This window comes from Ambystoma mexicanum, chromosome 1p, assembly GCF_040938575.1.
Source record: "Ambystoma mexicanum isolate Mex_15411 chromosome 1p, UKY_AmexF1_1, whole genome shotgun sequence".
Lineage (NCBI taxonomy): Eukaryota > Metazoa > Chordata > Amphibia > Caudata > Ambystomatidae > Ambystoma > Ambystoma mexicanum.
This window is the reverse complement of record NC_090921.1, coordinates 1,183,950,454-1,183,968,786: the sequence shown is the minus strand read 5'-3', so window position 1 is coordinate 1,183,968,786 and position 18,333 is coordinate 1,183,950,454.

Sequence of the window (18,333 nt, the reverse complement as noted above, 5' to 3'; positions counted from 1 at the left end):
ATGTGGGTTCGTATGTTTTCTGACATTCGATATCCTCTGCTTTTGACTGGCAGACAGTCACCAGTGAGTATGTCATGCTGGCCCCAAGGAGTCAAGCCGGGTGAAAGCGAGAACAGAGAAGCAAACTGATTCAACATAGATTTGCCCTCTTCTTGTTGCTCGGGTGTCAGGTTTGAAGAGAGATTTACTCCTTCAACTTTTTCGTCTAAAGGTAAGCCTCTGAGGAGATCCGGAAGAACTTCACTCTCTTCTTCTTCCTCGGATGATGCTAGAAGCAATGCTCCTACATCCGGTCTTGAGACATACGCTTTGAGTCGGTTGGTGTGGAAGACTGTCGGAGCCTCCTTGGGATTGCCCAAGTCCACCAGATAGTTGACCTCTCCGAGTTTACCCACAACTCTGAAGGGTCCCATCCATTTCTCTTGCAAGGCCCTCTGCCTTGTTGGGATCATAACGAGAACGAGCTGGTCTTGAGCAAACTCAACCATGTTAGCCTTTTGATCGTGCCAATGCTTGACCAATGCTTGTCCAGCTTTCAAGTTATCGCTTGCTTCTGTCATCATGTGCGACATTCTCCTCCAGAGACCTATCACGTAGTCAGTCACTCTGACTGGCCTGGGGGAAGGAGCACTCTCCAACCCCTCCTTAATCACGGCCAATGGACCTCTGACAGGATGACCATAGAGAAGCTTGAAGGGAGAATAACCTACTCCCTCCTGAGGGACTTCTCTATAAGCAAAGAGAAGGCATGGCAGTAGAAGGTCCCACTTACGTTTAAGGGGTTCCTCTAAAGCACCTATCATGCTCTTCATGGTTCGGTTGAACCGTTCTACCAACCCATTGGTTTGTGGGTGGTAAGCCGTTGAGAACTTGTAAGTAACTCCACAGGTTTTCCACATGGCTTTCATGTAGTGGGACATAAAGTTTGACCCCCTGTCAGAGATTTCTTCCTTAGGAAACCCGACCCTGGTAAAAATACAAAGGAGGGCCTTAGCCACAGCCGGATCTGTAACACTCCTCATAGGAATTGCCTCAGGATACCTAGTAGCATGGTCTACTACAACAAGTATAAACCTGTTGCCTGAGGAGGTTGGAGGATCAAGGGGACCAACAATGTCAATCCCTACTCTCTCAAATGGGACTCCCACAACTGGGAGAGGCACTAAAGGTGCCACATTCTTAGAGCCAACCTTACCAGAGGTCTGGCAGGTATGGCAGCTCCTGCAGTGTTTTTCTACTTCGGCCCCGATCTTTGGCCAATAAAAGTAGAGAGAGAGCCTTTCCTTAGTCTTCTTGAAACTCAAGTGACCAGCCAAAGGAATCTCGTGGGCTAACTGCAAGGACTGTGGTCTGTTCTCTTGGGGTACTACAAGCCGTTTGTAGTCTCCAGGTGCAGACTCGGTCGGTTCACTGCAGAAGAGGCCATCTTCCCAGTGCAACCTGTATTTCCCAGGCTCTTGCCCTTCAGCCTGAGCTTCTGCCTGGTGGCGAAGACCTTCCAGAGTTGGACATTCTCTCTGTCCCTTACTGAAGTCTGCCCTGCTGGGTCCACCTTCTGCCAGTAAAGACTGCAGCTCAGGATGGTCAACAGATTCCAGATCTCCAATGAGTTCCTGGCCTTCCATTAGCTCTTCCTCAGAGTCTAATTCTACCACACAGGGTTGTACCTCCCTCTCAGCCTCAGCTGGAGGTGGAGTTATGGGTGTAACTTTGGACAACCTCGGGGAAGTCCGTGTTGGCTGCACTGAAATGCTGGCTGCTGGTTTCAGGGTCGAAGTCTTAGGGTTCCCTTTTAGCTTCAGATCTCCTCGAGACAGCGGCCGACAATTCCAGTGGAGCAGGAGTGATTTCTTCATCATATCCTGGAGAGTACCACGCATGGTCCTCTCTCTTGCGGGTCTGGTTAGCTTCTGTAACCATTTACTAGGAGGTCTGGGGGTGTGTGATACAACTCCGAGAGTTTTTAAATCGTTACCCAACAGAATGCGTCCTGGTACCTCACTCTGTATGCTGACAGGTATCTTCACAGTCATGTTGTTACACTGGATGAGAACTGGTAATTGGGGAAGCATATGCACAGGCCCTCCAGCTAACTTGGTGAGGCGTTTGGGTGCCTTAGCAACATCCTCAGCCTGAAAAAATGATTTATCCACCACAGTTATGCTGGCCCCAGTGTCCCTAATGGCAGGAGTCTCCTGACCATTCACCTGGACACTGTCCTTACAATACTCTTTAGTATTATCGGGGATAGAATTATAGACATCTAAGTTCTGTTGTTCCCAGAACTCCAGAGATACTAAAGAAACGCTGGCTGAGACTCCAATGGGTTCATCAGCTAGCAGTAGAAAGTTTCCACTTGCCATTTGGACTTCCTCCTCTGGAGCGAAGGCTAAGGAGACAAGCTGGACCCCTGAAGGTTTACCCTTACATCTGGGATCTCCTTTCACGTGGTCAGTCGAGCCACAAACAAAGCATTTACCGAATGCTTTCTGGAATGGTGGCTTGTTCTGGCCTCCTTCCGGTTTGGCACCAGAAGACACACTATTCTGCTGCGGTTTTCCTTGTGGCTTACCCTTCTGGTTTTGTTTGGGGCCCTCTTTGGAATTTGAGTTATTCGAATTCTCTTTTGAGTCTTTTTTAGGATGTTTTCCCTCATCCTTTTTCTGAGTTGCCCCAGAATCCTTATGAGTAGCCCTGTTGGCAACCCATAAGTCAGCAGCCTTAGCCAGCTTCCGGGAATCCAATTCCTTCGAATCAGCCAAGTGTTGTCTGAGCTCAGGAAAACAGGCATCATAAATAGATTCCAACATGAAAAGATTCTTCATACCCTCATAAGTGTTCACTTTGTAACCCTTAATCCATGCCTCTAACCTTTTCAACCCTTCACTCACCCAGGTAGCCCAAGGGGTACCATCATGCTTTTTGAGGGTTCTAAACCTCTTAAGATACTGGGAAGGGGTCTTCCCGAATCTAGCTATCAACGCTAGTTTCACACTTTCGTAATCTGTCTTATCCGCCTCCCCCAACTCCATTACCACATCAGTCGCAACAAGGGGGAGCCTAGAGAACAACCAGGGAAGTAACTCATTCCCGGTGATGTCCTGGAGCCCATGATTCTATTCATACAGTTTTAACCAATCCAACACATCCAATCTCGGTTCATACATACCCACTAATTCCTTCGGCATCCAGGTCTTTTGGGACTGGAGCTTCTAGAGGAACCAGAGGAGAGAAAAGCATTTTCCACAGACAACTTTTTCATCTCTAACTCATGATTAAGTTCTATTTCTCTGAGTCCTAACTCAGCTTGCTTCTGCTCAGCCTGGGCATTCATCCGTCTGAACTCGAGCTCTTGATTTCGTTCAGATTGAGCCAAGAACCGTTTGTATTCTAATTCGAGCTTCATTTTTTCAAGTTCAAAATAAGCAGGGTTACATGTGAGAGCTGGTATGGGCCCCGTAGGCACAGTCGGTAAGGCAGACAGAGGCTCAGAGTGGCTAACTTCATTAGATTCACTTTCCTCTTCTGACTCATTATCAAGACTTTGATTCAGATCAATACCATTACTGTTTTCTACATTTGCTGGAGAAGTTGGTTCCTCTGAACCCGTATCCAGACTTCGGTTCGCCAGCAACCTCGCTATTAGTTCTAACTTCTTGCCCTTTACAGGAAGATTCTCTTGTCTACAGAGGGCTCGTAAACTCTCAGTATTTTCACCTGACAAGGATTCTTGACTGTAAACTTCCATAGTAGACATGTTTTGGAAAGTTGCTTTTTAGTGCTAAGCTTTGTAGTTAGTTATCCTAAAGTGTCGAAAAGCACTCTAAACTGTATACTCAATACAAATCCCACCGCTGTACACCAGTGTTAGGCGGAAACCGGTGCAGTTCCCTCTGGGACCACTGCAAAAGATTTAGGACTACAGGTGTTTGGCAGTAAACCCACTTGGTAGCAGTCTGTACCACACAGATTCACTTGGTAGCTGTGGCTGAGCAGTCAGACTTCTCTCAAGAAGAGTTAAGCAGTATGTGGAGTATACAAAATAGGGCAAATCTACACAGTAAGACAAGCAAACATGCAACAAGGCTTCGGTGTAAAGATATATAGTTATTTATTTATAAAAACACTCTGGCACTCAATACGGCAAACAATTCCAAACACAATTACTATACGAAAAAATATCAATCCCCCTAATAATAGTTAGACAAGTCTGGGTTCAACGGCATCACTTATTTGCAGACAGAGGTGTATGCTTTAACCTAGATGGCACTGTAGTATACGTTAGGACGGGAGAGAAAAAAGGCGGGTTAAGAAATCAACTCGATACCAATACTTGTAAGAACAAATGCAAGGCAAGAAGACAGTAGCCACGGTAGATTCTAAAGTTCAGAGGCCAGGCCCACTCGGAGAGAGGCAAGGCGATATGTCCCAAAAAAAAGTATTTTAGTGGAAATGCGCTTCGAGTCTTTGTCGCAAATTGTTATAGGCAGATTGGATCAGTTCAGAACGAAACGTTATAGAAGCTTGGAGGCGACCCTATGGAGAGGCGAGGATTAAGGCACCCCACTCTATCCGGCAACAAGGGAAGCCAGGCGGACACAGTACCTTGATTGTGGAGAGACAGCTCCGGCGGGGGCAGTTGTTCCTGGTGGGGGATGCACGTTGGGTCTTTGCCAAGAGTAGAGATGATCTCGCCGTCGAAGAAAAGTGAAGTCCGGTGCACCACCAGGGAAGAGACCAGCCGCGGAGTGCTCCGTCACAAGGCACCACCTTTTGGTCGCAGTGCAGGGGTAGTGGCTATCCGGTTGCCGCTGTGCTCTGCACGGGCAATTCGACCACTGCGTCCTGAAGCGAAGAAAAAGCAAAGGGGACTGGTTGTTCCCACCAGTCAGGGGAAGAGACTCTCCGGCAGGGAGATCTCCTCTGTCGTCGGGAAGTGGTGAGTCGGTTCAGCAGGGCTCCACCGGAGGTGTCGTCGTTGCAGGTCGGCTCAGCTTTACCCTCGTCAGATTCTTAGGTCCTGTGGCGACTTCTGAAGATCCAGTCCCAAAAGCCCTGCTTTTATGCAGAAATCCCCCATTCATTCAGCCTAGCTGTCACTCAAAACACGCTAAGTGGTGAACGGGGAGGCTCACCACTTGGGCCAATCACACCAGAGTGCGACTGGAGTTGGCAAGGCAACTCCGTCCAGGGTGCCTAAACCCCCTCCCACACCCCTGTAGTAACCCAGACAGGATGGCACCACTTTGGAGGGTCTCTGTACAGAAGCCCGCCAAAAGTGGAACAAAGGGCTCAACCTTTGGTTTAGAAGTCACAGAGACGAACACAGACGCCATTTTAAAAACCGAGTTCTGGCAGAAAATACCACTTAATAGACTTATTTAAGATAAGTAAACCAGTGGTATGTTACAGATTAACGAGAAAAGGTATTTATCTCCAACAATGGGAAGAATCCCATAGGGTTATATTCGGGGTCGAATATAACAAGTAGTTTCCACTGCCACCAGCAGGGGGATGGGACAGTGCCCCCTCGAATAACAGATCCCGGAGTAATCGAATTACCCCTACTAGTATGTCCACAATAAGATGGTTTGAACTAGTTCTGTTAGTAAATTTAGGTCTAGTAAAGCCAATGGTGACTTTACATGCCTGGGGAGACAGTAGTTAGTCCCCGGGTATGGAGTCTATGAGGGAGGTCCGCTAGGACGCCCCAGTGCTACGGCACGGAGGGTGCGGTGTAACACACATAGAAAAACATATGAGACCCTATGGAGTAAAAGACCCCATAGCCCATCGAACACATAGACATTTCAAGGAATCACACACATTCATGTCCAAGAGTGGGAGCAAAGAGTCTCACTCTTGGTAGGATGGAAAAAAACAAACTCCAGAAATCCAGCAAAGCTGCTGGGGGACTCACTAGGTTAGGAAATTCAGCCTAAACAGAGAATTCTCCCTAACAGAAAGTAATCCATTGATTGGTAATCTCTCCTTATGGGTAGAACCTGGGCTGTTTGACCCCCCCACTGCTGGGTGTACTGTGGTTGTGGGTAGCCCACTTGCTCTGGCCCTCCCCCTTCTGGGAACCCCCCTGCTGGGCAGGATCCACTTCAACAGGGCCTGTGAGCAACACCACTTCAATTGCGAGCTTTGCTAGCATCTTCTGCACCAACTTGTTCTCTGCCTTTGCAACATATTTGCTGACTCCTTCTCCCTTACCTGCTTTCTCTTGCAATAGTGTATGATAGTAGATTGTATCTCTGGCCACCCGTTTGCTTCTGTCCCTAGTATTTTATCTAGGGAGGCCTGCACATCCGGTGGAAGCCCTCTGACCAATATACGAAAAAAAAATGGGTATGTATTAATCCCATGATTGTCGGGTCTCTAGCGTCCACATCTCTTGTATTTGTCATATATATATTCTTCAAGGTCCCGATCTAGTTTCATCTTGTATCTGGATACATACTTAAAAGTACTTTCCACACGTGGGTGCAACAGTTATTGAAGGGCGCTCCATCGTGTATATTACTACTCAGCTTTATCCGCTCGTATCCCGCTTCTGATTATTGCTGCGAACAAACTCTTCATATCCACAGTTGCTAGGGAGACACCTGCTGTGTCCATCTTGAGAGGGTATATCCACTTGCTCACTTCTGATGTAAGGGAGGGAAAACTGTATATCAAGTCGTCTCTGTCCATCGTCTGCTATGGTACTTAGTGCACTTCTCACCTTCCTTTCTGCAACAGGGGCATTTGTTTTGTCCAAGGTCTAGGGGCTGACCTGCCCCTCAGGGCCTTCACCACTGCTATCTTTGCATTTCTACTGTGGAGGCCTTAGACGAGTCCCTGTTTGTTCTCCCTCATTCCCCCTTATTCTTTTGTTTCTGCCCCCTCTACTTCTCTGTATCTGCAGCCTATGGCTCGTCGTCCCCGGTGCTCATGCCTGCCACTTCGTCCTCATCCGAGACAATAAATACCTCTTCAGACAAGTCTTGACCTTCCTCCCCCTGCGGTGGAAGCCTTGCTGTCCAATTTAACTTTATCTTCACCAATGTCCACACATCTCTACCCTGGATGTCCCTTGGTCCTTCTCCTTTCTCCATACCTCCTTTTCTATTACCCTCTTGGCCTCCTTGAACATTGTGTCCAAATGCCACCACAAGCCCTTTCTATTTCAGCCAAATAACTTTGGTCACCCTTTTCCTTTTGCTCCCTAGAACTGACCCGATCGGGTTTCCCTTTCCCTTTTTCTGTACCCCCTCGGCTGTTGGTTGGTGAACCGCATGGCAGTTTTCAGCCTTGGATACGGCCCGTAGGGAGGGAGCGGAGCGCTGTGTGGGCTACCGTGTCACTATCCAGCCCACCCACCTTCGTAGGTTCCTGCTTTTTCTCCTCTTAGATCTTCCAGAGCCCTGAAAATGTTGCCTGCTATTTAGTTTGGATCCTTTATATGTTGCTAATAAGTACAAAAACATGCTTTCTATTATTCAACTATGAAACGTTCCTTCTCCTGGTCATTCGCGAAAACACTGTCTGGCAGCATCCCATATCCACTGAAAGTGGTATTTTAATATTTCATCATGATTTTTGGGGTAACCTATTACATAAATGGTCCAATGGTGTGTCGATCCTGAAATCATTCCTACCCCCATCTGTACAATCATCTGGAGCACCCTCCCCTTTCCCACTTTAAACCCCACAATGTCCAATTTACCCTTATTGTCTTCTCAACTCCCCAATCCCTGCTTCTCATTCTCACATTCATGCTCACCTACTTTCTTCTCACACATCCATCCACATTCACTGGCCCTCGCCATAGGCCCGCTCACTCACACCTGCCAGGCTCACCGTTTGTCTCCCCAGTACCTATTATGCTCACCTGGACCCTACAGGGGTGTCGAACGGAACTGGACTGCCAGGGAATCCTCCAGCGTGACTCGTAGTGTGGTGATGGCTGACTGGACTGGACCACCTAGTTTCGTCTGCTTGACCCATAAGAATAATCTCCTAAAGGTAGGAAAAAGGGAATTAGCCACCTGTGGGCGAGAGGATGCACACACTCAATTGTTCCCCACTGAACTCCTCCTGTATTCCCTTTCACTAGTCTCACCTTATAGTTTGAAAAGATGAGATCTCCATCCTGCGTGGGAGGCAGGGGCATGTAGGAAACCAGTTACTTCACTGGTCTGAAGGAGTTGGGCGAGTTCCAGACAACTGATGACTCCGAGGTAAGTAGCATATATTTCTTTAGAGTTCAAAGTGTCTGTTATTCACTCTTGCCCCTCTTTTCTCCCTTTTTTCTTCCAGCTTGAGCCGAGGGATGATCACCTCATTGGAAGCAGAAGCGCTTAGGTATGAGTCTGTATTTCCCAAACTGTCCGGCGAAAAATAATGGTCCAAATATATTTAACTGACTACCTTCTGTCTCCCTACAGGTGCGGTGTAAGAAGAAATGGTGTGCAGAAGAAGAATGCCTTGGGCGATGAACTCAAGTAAGTATCTTGCGGTGAAAGAAGATTGTCCTTGTTGGCTATTGGCTCACCTTGTTATTTGTTTTGTCTTTTCAGATGCCAGGATTTCGGCGATGAGGCGATGGAGGCTGCGCCGGGTCACGGAGATGCTGTGAAGACTGGTGAGTATGGCGCAGCGCTGCAGCTGACGAAGCGACGCATTTGAATTTAAAGTTTTTTTCTCGATTCGATGGTGTGGCAGCTCTGAGAACTGCTGATGATAAAAAGGTAATGTCCTTGTTCTAACTTTTCTTTCTTCTTTCTAGGATCTGGTCCGGAGTCGAGGCTGTCGTGGCTGAAGACAGGATGCTCGGCTTGCAGGCACGGTGAGCATTACGCTGCAGAAGGCAGAATAACGCAAAGCGTGTGCTGTTCATCGGGCGTGGTTTAAATAGCCTTCAAAGTAGTCCCAGGTAAGAAATCCCAAAACCACAACCAAGCAACAAAATAGTCCCTAAAGAAAAGTAATCCCTTCCAGGCCTCACGATGGCCTATGCTTAAGTTCCTTGCAGCATGGTCTGCATGAGGTAAGTTTGACAATACGGCCTACGGCGCCAGGACCGCACCCATATAGCTCCTAACTGGGATGGTGGGAATCCCAGTGGGTGCTTGGATGCCTGTTTCCTGGGCAGATGGACTTGATCCTGATGTCCGGGGGCAGGCATCATGACAGTACCTCCCACTCACTCAATGTTAGTACACCTATGGCCCTCTCCACAAGCCCACCTGTTTCTTGACCTTGTCTGTTAGTATGCAAATGCCTAGCCACACCTCCTTCCGGCCTTGCATTTGCCACTACTCATGCCAAGAGCTGAAATATACACATTATCTCTGGTGTCGACCCCTGCACCTCGGCCGACTCCACATAAACAACAAATAGTCCAACTACTAGACTGATGAATCAACACAGACCAAAAAAAGACATACTCAACATCTAATATCCTACTGCGCACCTTTGTCCACTAAATCAACAAATCGTCAACACCCTGTCCCCAAGAATGATGCAACTATACATTTGCCTGCACTACATGCAACTCCCATATAATGGGGTCCGCCACTGTCTATGCAGCTTTCTGCTCTACCGCAGATGTGCCTGCCAGACACCCACTCCCTATCAGGGGGTGGAACTAAAATCTAATAATACTATGCCCAATCATTCTCCCCCTGTATGGTATGATATGGCAATGATAACGCGACTATACACAAGTGTTTTAAAGCACAACGAGGCAAGGAGAGGGGGAACAGAGGGAGTACAGAGACAACGATCTTACTAGGCCAAGTGACATTGAGATCGCGTAGGATGTGTCTTAAACACCATACAAAAATAATTCCTCTCCCCTTCATGGGCATGCAACTATAGTATCGCGCGTTGATGCGAGTGTACATTCACGTGTCCTAGAGATCCTCAAGTCATCCCGGCACTGAGCCTTCCCTATGCCCTGCACCGCCACCTGAGCGTGCGTGGCACTCGGGACCAGGCAGACCATTGCGAACTCTGCATCCGCAGGACCTCCATGGTTGAGCACTTAAGACTGGTCTGCGCTCCCCTGGCCCGTTCACCCCTGAGGGTGGGCGAAATACCCTCAGCTGGCTGAGGGAACAGAGGATCTCCCTGGGGCCTCCAAAGGTATCAGGGGTCCTCCAAGGCAAGTAACGACTGGAACACCAAAGTAATCCAAAAGGAGCGTACACTAAGCAGGAAGTAACACAGTTTATTGAGGCCCAGAAGTAATGTCGTTTATTTAGGCCCAGACCTAGCTGGGAGTGCACGGTTCAAACAGCACGGTGGACCAGAACTGTGTGAAGAGAGCTGCCAACGGTGGGCAAAAGATTTACACACATAAAACACAATTTGCATGGACTTATTTTTAAACATTTGTTAATACACTTTACGAAAGCTGATTGGTGGGATTACGTTAGTCCCCTATATTCAGGCATACATTGAGTAAATGGAATTGTCAAATGCCATCCTAACCCCCATTGTCTCACACCACCCATCATGATGTCACAAGTCTTCCCACACCGCCCCACAAGTATGTCCCAAAGCACTTTGTGATTGTGCTGACCTTTGGAACTATGTGCATCTGCCATTGGTTTTCTCTCATCGAACACACAAGAGAACCTGAGTTTGGCAAAGGGGAGACATTCACACAGCATTGACCAATGAGATGTCCTGCAGACATTGTCAAGGATACAAAACACTGTTGCACCCTTGGGACTCCGTAACCTCTCCACAGATTGGTTCCCCATTGCTCCCCCCTTGGCCCATAGCCCTCTTCCCAGGCCCATCTGATAAGGGGCGATTTGAAACTGCTTACCCCACCGTTGTTAGGGAGAATTCTCTGTTTAGGCTGAATTTCCTAACCTAGTGAGTCCCCCAGCAGCTTTGCTGGATTTCTGGAGTTTGTTTTTTCCATCGTGCCAAGAGTGAGACTCTTTTCCTCCCACTCTTGGACATGAATGTGTGTAATTCCTTTGAATGTCAATGTGTTCTATGGGCTATGGGGTTTTTTACTCCATAGGGTCTCATATGTTTTGCTATGTGTGTTACACCGCACCCTACGTGCCGTAACACTGGGGCATCCTAGCGGACCTCCACCATAGACTCCATACCCGGGGACTGACTACTGTCTCCCCGGGCATGTAAAGTCACCATTGGCTTTACTAGACCTAAATTTACTAACAGAACTAGTACAAACCATCTTATTGTGGACGTGCTAGTAGGGGTAATTCGATTACTCCTAGATCTTTTACTCGAGGGGGCACTGTCCAGTCCCCCCTCGTCGAGTTTTGGCTGGTGGCAGTGGAAACTACTTGTTATGTTCGACCCCGAACATAACCCTATGGGATTCGTCCCATTGTTGGAGATTGATACTTTTCCTCGTTAATCTCTAACGTACCACCGGTCTACTTATCTTAAATAAGTTTATCGGATGGTATTTTCTGCCAGAACTCGGTTTTTAAAATGGCGTCTGTGTTCGTCTCTGTGACTCCTAAACCAAAGGTTGAGCCCTTTGTTCCACTTTTGGCGGGCCTCTGTACAGAGACCCTCCAAAGTGGTGCCATTCTGTCTGGGTTACCACAGGGGTGTGGGAGGGGGTTTAGGCACCCTGGACCGAGTTGCCTTGCCAACTCCGGTCGCACTCTGGTGTGATTGGCCCAAGTGGTGAGCCTCCCCGCTCACCACTTAGCATGTATTGATTGACAGCTAGGCTGAATGAATGGGGGTTTTCTGCATAAAAGCAGGGCTTTTGGGACTGGATCTTCAGAAGTCGCCACAGGACCTAAGAATCCGACAAGGGTAACGCTGAGCCGACCTGCACGACGACACCTCCGGTGGAGCCCTGCGGAACCGACTCACCACTTCCCGACGACAGAGGAGATCTCCCTGCCGGAGAGTCTCTTCCCCTGACTGGTGGGAACAACCAGTCCCCTTTGCTTTTTCTTCACCTCAGGACGCAGTGGTCGAATTGCCCGTGCAGAGCACCTTGGCAACCGGATAGCCACTACCCCTGTACCGCGACCAAAAGGTGGTGCCTTGTGACGGAGCACTCCGCGGCTGGTCTCTTCCCTGGTGGTGCACCGGACTTCCCTTTTCTTCGACGACAAGATCATCTCTACTCGGCAAAGACCCGACGTGCATCCACCACCAGGAACAACTGCCCCGCCGGAGCTGTCTCTCCACAAACAAGGTACCGTGTCCGCCTGGCTTCCCTTTCGATCGGTTCGAGTGAGATGTCTTAATCCTCTCCTTTCCGTTGGGTCGCCTCCAAGCTTTCTCACGTATTGTTCTGAACTGGTTCAATATGCCGATAACAATTTGCTACAAAGACTCGAACGCATTTCCACTAGAGACTTTTTGGGACATATCGCCTTGCCTCTCTCCGAGTGGGCCTGGCTTCTGACCTTTATGATCTATTGTGGTTCTTGCTTTCTTGACTTGCATTTTTCCCGTGAAGTATTGAACTGTGTTGATTTCATAACCTGCTTATTTTTCTCTCCCGTCCTAACTAATATTAGAGTGCCATCTGGGTTGAAGCATACACCTCTGCCTGCAAATAAGTGATGCCGGTAGAACCTAGACTTGTCGAAATATTGTTAGGGGGATTGATCGTTTCTTCTTCGTAGAGTAATTGTGATTGAAGTGTTTGGCATGATAGTACCTTAGTGTTTTCCATAGATGTTCCGTTATGAATAAATACCTTAATATCTTTACACTGAGTCTTGTTGCGTGTTTGCTGGTCTTACTGTGAAGAATTGCCCTATATTGTATACTCCACATACTGCTTAACTCTTCTTGAGGGAAGTCTGACTGCTCAGCCACAGCTACCAAGTGAATCTGTGTGGTACAGACTGCTACCAAGTGGGTTTACTGCCAAACACCTGTAGTCCTAAATCTTTTGCAGTGGTCCCAGAGGGAACTGCACAGGTTTCCGCCTAACAACCATGATTGACTTTTATTTAACTACATTTAATTATAATTCCCTGCAAGTTCTCAGCAAGTACCCAGTTGCCTAGCTGGCCTCAAAACTGTCTTCTAGTTATTCCCATGTGACCCCGTTCTCATGGGAACTGCCAAATTGAAACTTCTCCCCAGCACACTAGTGTAGCTGAATGCTCGAGAAATTCACTTTTGCTCAGGACATTAGTTCTGTGGCTGTGACAAGACAAATGTTTTACTCAGCTGTGGCCTGTACTCCGGAAAGACTGTTATATTGTTTACATTGTTCTACACTACCATTTCTGCCCACTAGCCCTGCATGCCCCTATTCTCTGTGCCCCACTTGCTGCCCCCAATCCCACTCTTCCCCACTGTCTTCTCTGGCTGCACCTGTGCACACAGCGCACAACTTGCACAGAGCAACTGTCAATGATGTCCTCACTTCCCAGGCATGCACCCCCTTCCCTGCTGCATCCCCCCATCAGTCACATAACTGATAGGTGCACCCCCACTTGGCAGCATTACATTTGCACTTTTGACTGCTCTATAATCCCTGAGAAATAACGACTTCGGTTCTGGGGCTGCCTTTCAAATGTTGCGTGCAAATGTCATTTTCTCGACATTTGCAAAATGGGAGCACACTATGCAGTTTGACAGGCTTCCTGTTTAATCATTACAGAAATCAAGAGGCAGAATTTAAACATGTCGTCATTCTTGCTCTGCCAAGAAGGCCTCTCTCAATTCATACTAAGCCTCTTTGTAATAAGTAATAACATCTTCTGCAGTACGCACACAGTGAACTGTGCATGAACCAGATGCTCTCTATGTGTCATGCTGCCTATTTCAAGATCTCAAAAGGTCCATCAATCAGCACATTGTACATGGCAGACCTATGTGTACCATAATTTACAGTGAAGCAAGTGTTACAATTGCTATATCAAATGCACCCACATTTGACCTTTGCTCAAGTCATAGGCACTTAGACATTAATACAGGGAATAATAAACACCATTGGGACAAAAGCACTGGGGCTGCGCAACAGTACAGAACGCAAAAGGCCTATTATAAACTCAAGAACAAAAACACCATTAAACTCAATGAAGCACACACTGCAATACCCAGGTCAGCAAATAATGTCAATGCGGAAGGTGGCAGCTTGAACAGGGATGCCGTGAATCTGGTGTTACACATTTTCCATCACACAGGAGTACGAACATCTTAGGCCACGGCAAAATTCACATACATTGTTGCATTGGTGTACCTGATAGGTTGCAGTCACATGTACAGGATGAGAAAAGTCGTTTGTAGATGGTCATCATCTTCAGAGAACACTCACATCTTCCTAAATGTTTTCTTCAGGAAGTACAATAACATCTGAATCAAGACCAGTGTCCGCATAATGCACTTTTTGCTTGCTGTATAGATGTTTGAGGTGCCTTCATCAAGCAAGATGGAGCTGATCATATATATCCCATGGATGTGCTACTGTGTTGAAAGGGTTGCACTCCTCCTGGTGATGTGTATAGCTGATACTGCTTTTGCAAACTCCTGTATCCTTTTGAGAATGTGCTGATTTATGTGGCATCCATAAGGTGTTTGGAACAATGTCCAATTTCCCCTGCTACCTTTCGTGAGGCACCCTGCGAGGCATCCCACATTGCTGTACTGGTTGTGGTTAGAAATGAACTCTATTCTTTCCTGTTATGTCACTATTCTCATTAGCTGCCTCCATATGGCAGACAAGGCACATGGGAGTAACATATTTTGTGGTTGGACACGGGAGTGTATGTGTTGATGAGTTCTTATCCTCATTCAGGTATCCCCTTCATGTGATGTCATCATTGTCAGAAACTGTGAGTAATTGCCATCTGGCAAGGGTAGCCCTGCCTTTCTTTGATTTTTAGTATCTAAAATTATGCGGGTGATTCTTTTACAACCAGATCACCCTTTGTTGCAACTCCATGCCAAAGCATAGCGCACTTAAAATATGCCCTGGACCCAAACTATGACGACCATAAGTCCCTCTTGCTGGTGGAAGGGATATCTCTAAGAATAAGCAATGCCTGATTTTGGGACTAGTGCATTGCTATGCTTATGATCTTGGACACCACAAACCAAACAATATTGCACATGTGTTAGCTCCTGGGAGTCTTCGCTGCTATGGAAGGGAATGTGTATTAAGGTCAGATGGGCTGATAATGTCACCCAGCAAGACAAAAAAAAAACAGAGGACCCATCTTCTCTTTGATTGTCTTTGTGAGGGCCGGTAGTGCCATCCCCCAGGGACTGCCGCACAGCAGACAGATGCCCTGGACCCATGTATCAAAGGAGCACACCCACTCAGGAGGAGTAGCCTCACACCATGGTGCTGCATGTATAAAAGCCTTTTGTTGTCAGTAGGAGTCCTCACACCAACCCAGAGGGCCAGACCAGCCAAAGCTCCCTGTTCACCCGCACTGAACCGGTTTCTCCATGTTTCACAAATCGTGAACGAGATGGAAGGTGCTGGTGCTGCTATTTGCATTCCTCCTAATAGCCCAAGGAGTGCACTGAATCTCTATCAGCCTGAAACTGAATCACGTTTTTAGCAGAGCCGATTAAGTGCCAGGCCCAAAATGTCCACTAAGTGCCAGAAACAGAACCGAATCTCAGGAGGGTCACTCGCTGATCCTACGCAGAGGTTACCACATGGCTCGACACAGCTAGCCTGGGAACTGCCACTGCATTGCTTGCATCTCGACTACCCCTTGGTCACCACTTCACGACTGCCGCCCAATGACTCGAACATCTGGAGCATCACTCGCTAATCTCTGTCAGTGGCTAAAGCCTGACTCGGTTGGGCCAACGTTGAAGTGTTCTTGGGATTGCCCGACCAACGGCACGTCAAACGCTGCAGTTCGACCGCACTGAGCACCTGCATTCGACCCTGCTCGATGCCCGCTTTCTGCCAGGGCTACTTCAATCCTACGTGCCCGACTGAGCCTGATGAGCTTGCATCAATTTTCAACCCGGGTCTGATGCGTCAGCCAATCAAGAACTACATTCACGTACTGAGACAATAAACTGTCACCCTCCCCCCGGTCAACTTGAGCCCTAGAGTCTGGTTAGGTCACAATCGTCCCTGCGGGCCTTCCAAACCAAGCAGAGTACTGAATCTAAGCATGCCAACTTGGTAGTTAGCAGAATTAAAGATGGGTAATTAGGAGAATGTATAGGTATAACAGTACTAAATGCTTACAATGCTTGTAAAAGCCATTGGATTGTACGGCTCTCAGTAGCATAGAAATCAATTGACTTAGCTTACAAGTGAGACAAGCAGTTTGTAAAGTTCTAACACAGCTTTTAGCTGAATATCGGTTGCTCTACAGCCTCTGAAAATGTTCTCGAGAGTTTTCGGCAGTCGTATAGAGAGTGCCCTCGCACTGAGTTACCACAAAAGGTGAAGGAGGTATATCGCTTAACTGTCCCAGTTTTAGCTTTATGATGGCATTGTATTTTGGTTTGTAGAATTGGGAGGTCTGAGCAAACCATTCTGTCCCTACTTACCCTTGTACTCCTGTGAGGCAGAATCCAATTTGTCATACTGTTGGCAGCGGCAGGATTTGAATCAGACTGCACCTACAGCCAGCCAGCCAAAATTTGTTTGTGCATTTAATGTTAGTTTTATACTGCCAAGGTATTTGTACAACCATGGAACTGACATGAGCACCGTGCAGAGACGTTTTTATGGGAGGGCATGGAGGGGGCCCACAGGGCTGCCTGATCTGAAGAAGTAAGATTCCATTGTTCACCAGTCTTAAATAGCACACGTCAGGATATTTTCTGGGGTGATGCTGAGGCTCTAAACCGATTGCCTATCTGTTTTGACTAGTACATTCTGCCTTGATCAATTCATCTTTTATAGCTTTCTGTGTTCACTGTGGTATACATAGTTTGTGTGTTACTTACGGCACAACTCTGTAGCATTATTTCCTTCCTGTGGGAATTATGTTGATAATGTGCAATAGGCAATGGTGAAATACATATTGATAAATTGAGTGCCACGATGGTTCAGATGTTAGTCCAGTGTGTGAAGGACCCATTGCAGAGATATGCGTTCATATGCAAATTAGAATATCACATTCGAGCAAGGCTGGCTGAGCCTTTCCTATGTCTGAAGTTTATAAAACTGCATGCATATGTACTTAGTTTTTCAGAACACCATCTGCTATTATCGGCAATGTACCTGCACCAGATAGGGGTTGTTAGAAAAACCAAAATATCATCTGTATGTTGAAGGTCTAGAAATTGGTTTGTTCAGATGGGGTGTTGCAAAACCTAGGCAATCGCCTCCAACAATGGCATAAATTGTTAGACAAAGAGGTGAATAAGTATCCAAATTCAAGCCTCTGGAACAAAAGTGTCATGCAAGTGTCATGGATTTGCTAGCAGACGATACAGTGATCCTGATCAAATCATCTAATATATCTTACATAACTGTGCTGTCTTCTGTGAGGTTTGCCTTCCTGCATGCTGCTGGTATCGTTTAGCCCATTACTTGATCTTTCTTCTTATGTACGCCATTTGGGTGGAAGGGTTGGTAGAAAGAAGAGAGCGGACCAGATGTTGCAGGCTTAAGGCAAGCACATTTTAAGGTCTGCTTGTTTGACACAAAAACGGTTTGCTTTTTGGTAAAAGTCAAAGGGTTTTATGCACCTTTATAAATGAAAATGTCACAAGCCATTGTTTTTGAATTATTTAAAACTTTAAAATACAAAAGACAAAACCCAGATTAAATGTGTTATATCACATCGATTGGTATGCTAGTACTTGTATACTTCCCTTGATGATGATGGAGAGAATGAAGCTAGAATCATTCCCATTTTGCATAAGACCCATCTATAATATTTTGTTTAAAAATTGCCATGTTTCGTAACGTGATTTGTGTACTTTCCAAGTCCGTTTTTATAAAATTAGATAGTTTTAGTTCATGGAAGAACTGGAAAAGAAAGTTTTCAAATGCAGAAATTGCAAAGTTGGCCCGAATCCCAGCTTCACCCCTTAACCAATGTGTGCTCCTCGGCATCCTATTTAATCTTGTATTGCCTAACCTCTCAATATTGCCAGTCCATAAATCTTTCAAAATTGTCAGCCTTTTCAGAGTGATTTCCTTCTCATAGTATGATCTTCATAAAAGCCTTATTCATGGTTTCACTGTCTATAGCATTGCTTCCACTTTAATAGTGAGCATATTGATATCGCACACCACAGGTATTTGTTACTTTGATATCTAATGGCAACACTATTTGAAAACCATATCCCACTTCTAATCTCAGTCTGTCTCGATAAGGACACCTTGCTGATAGCTTCTAATCTGCATCCACTATCCATGCTAATGTATGT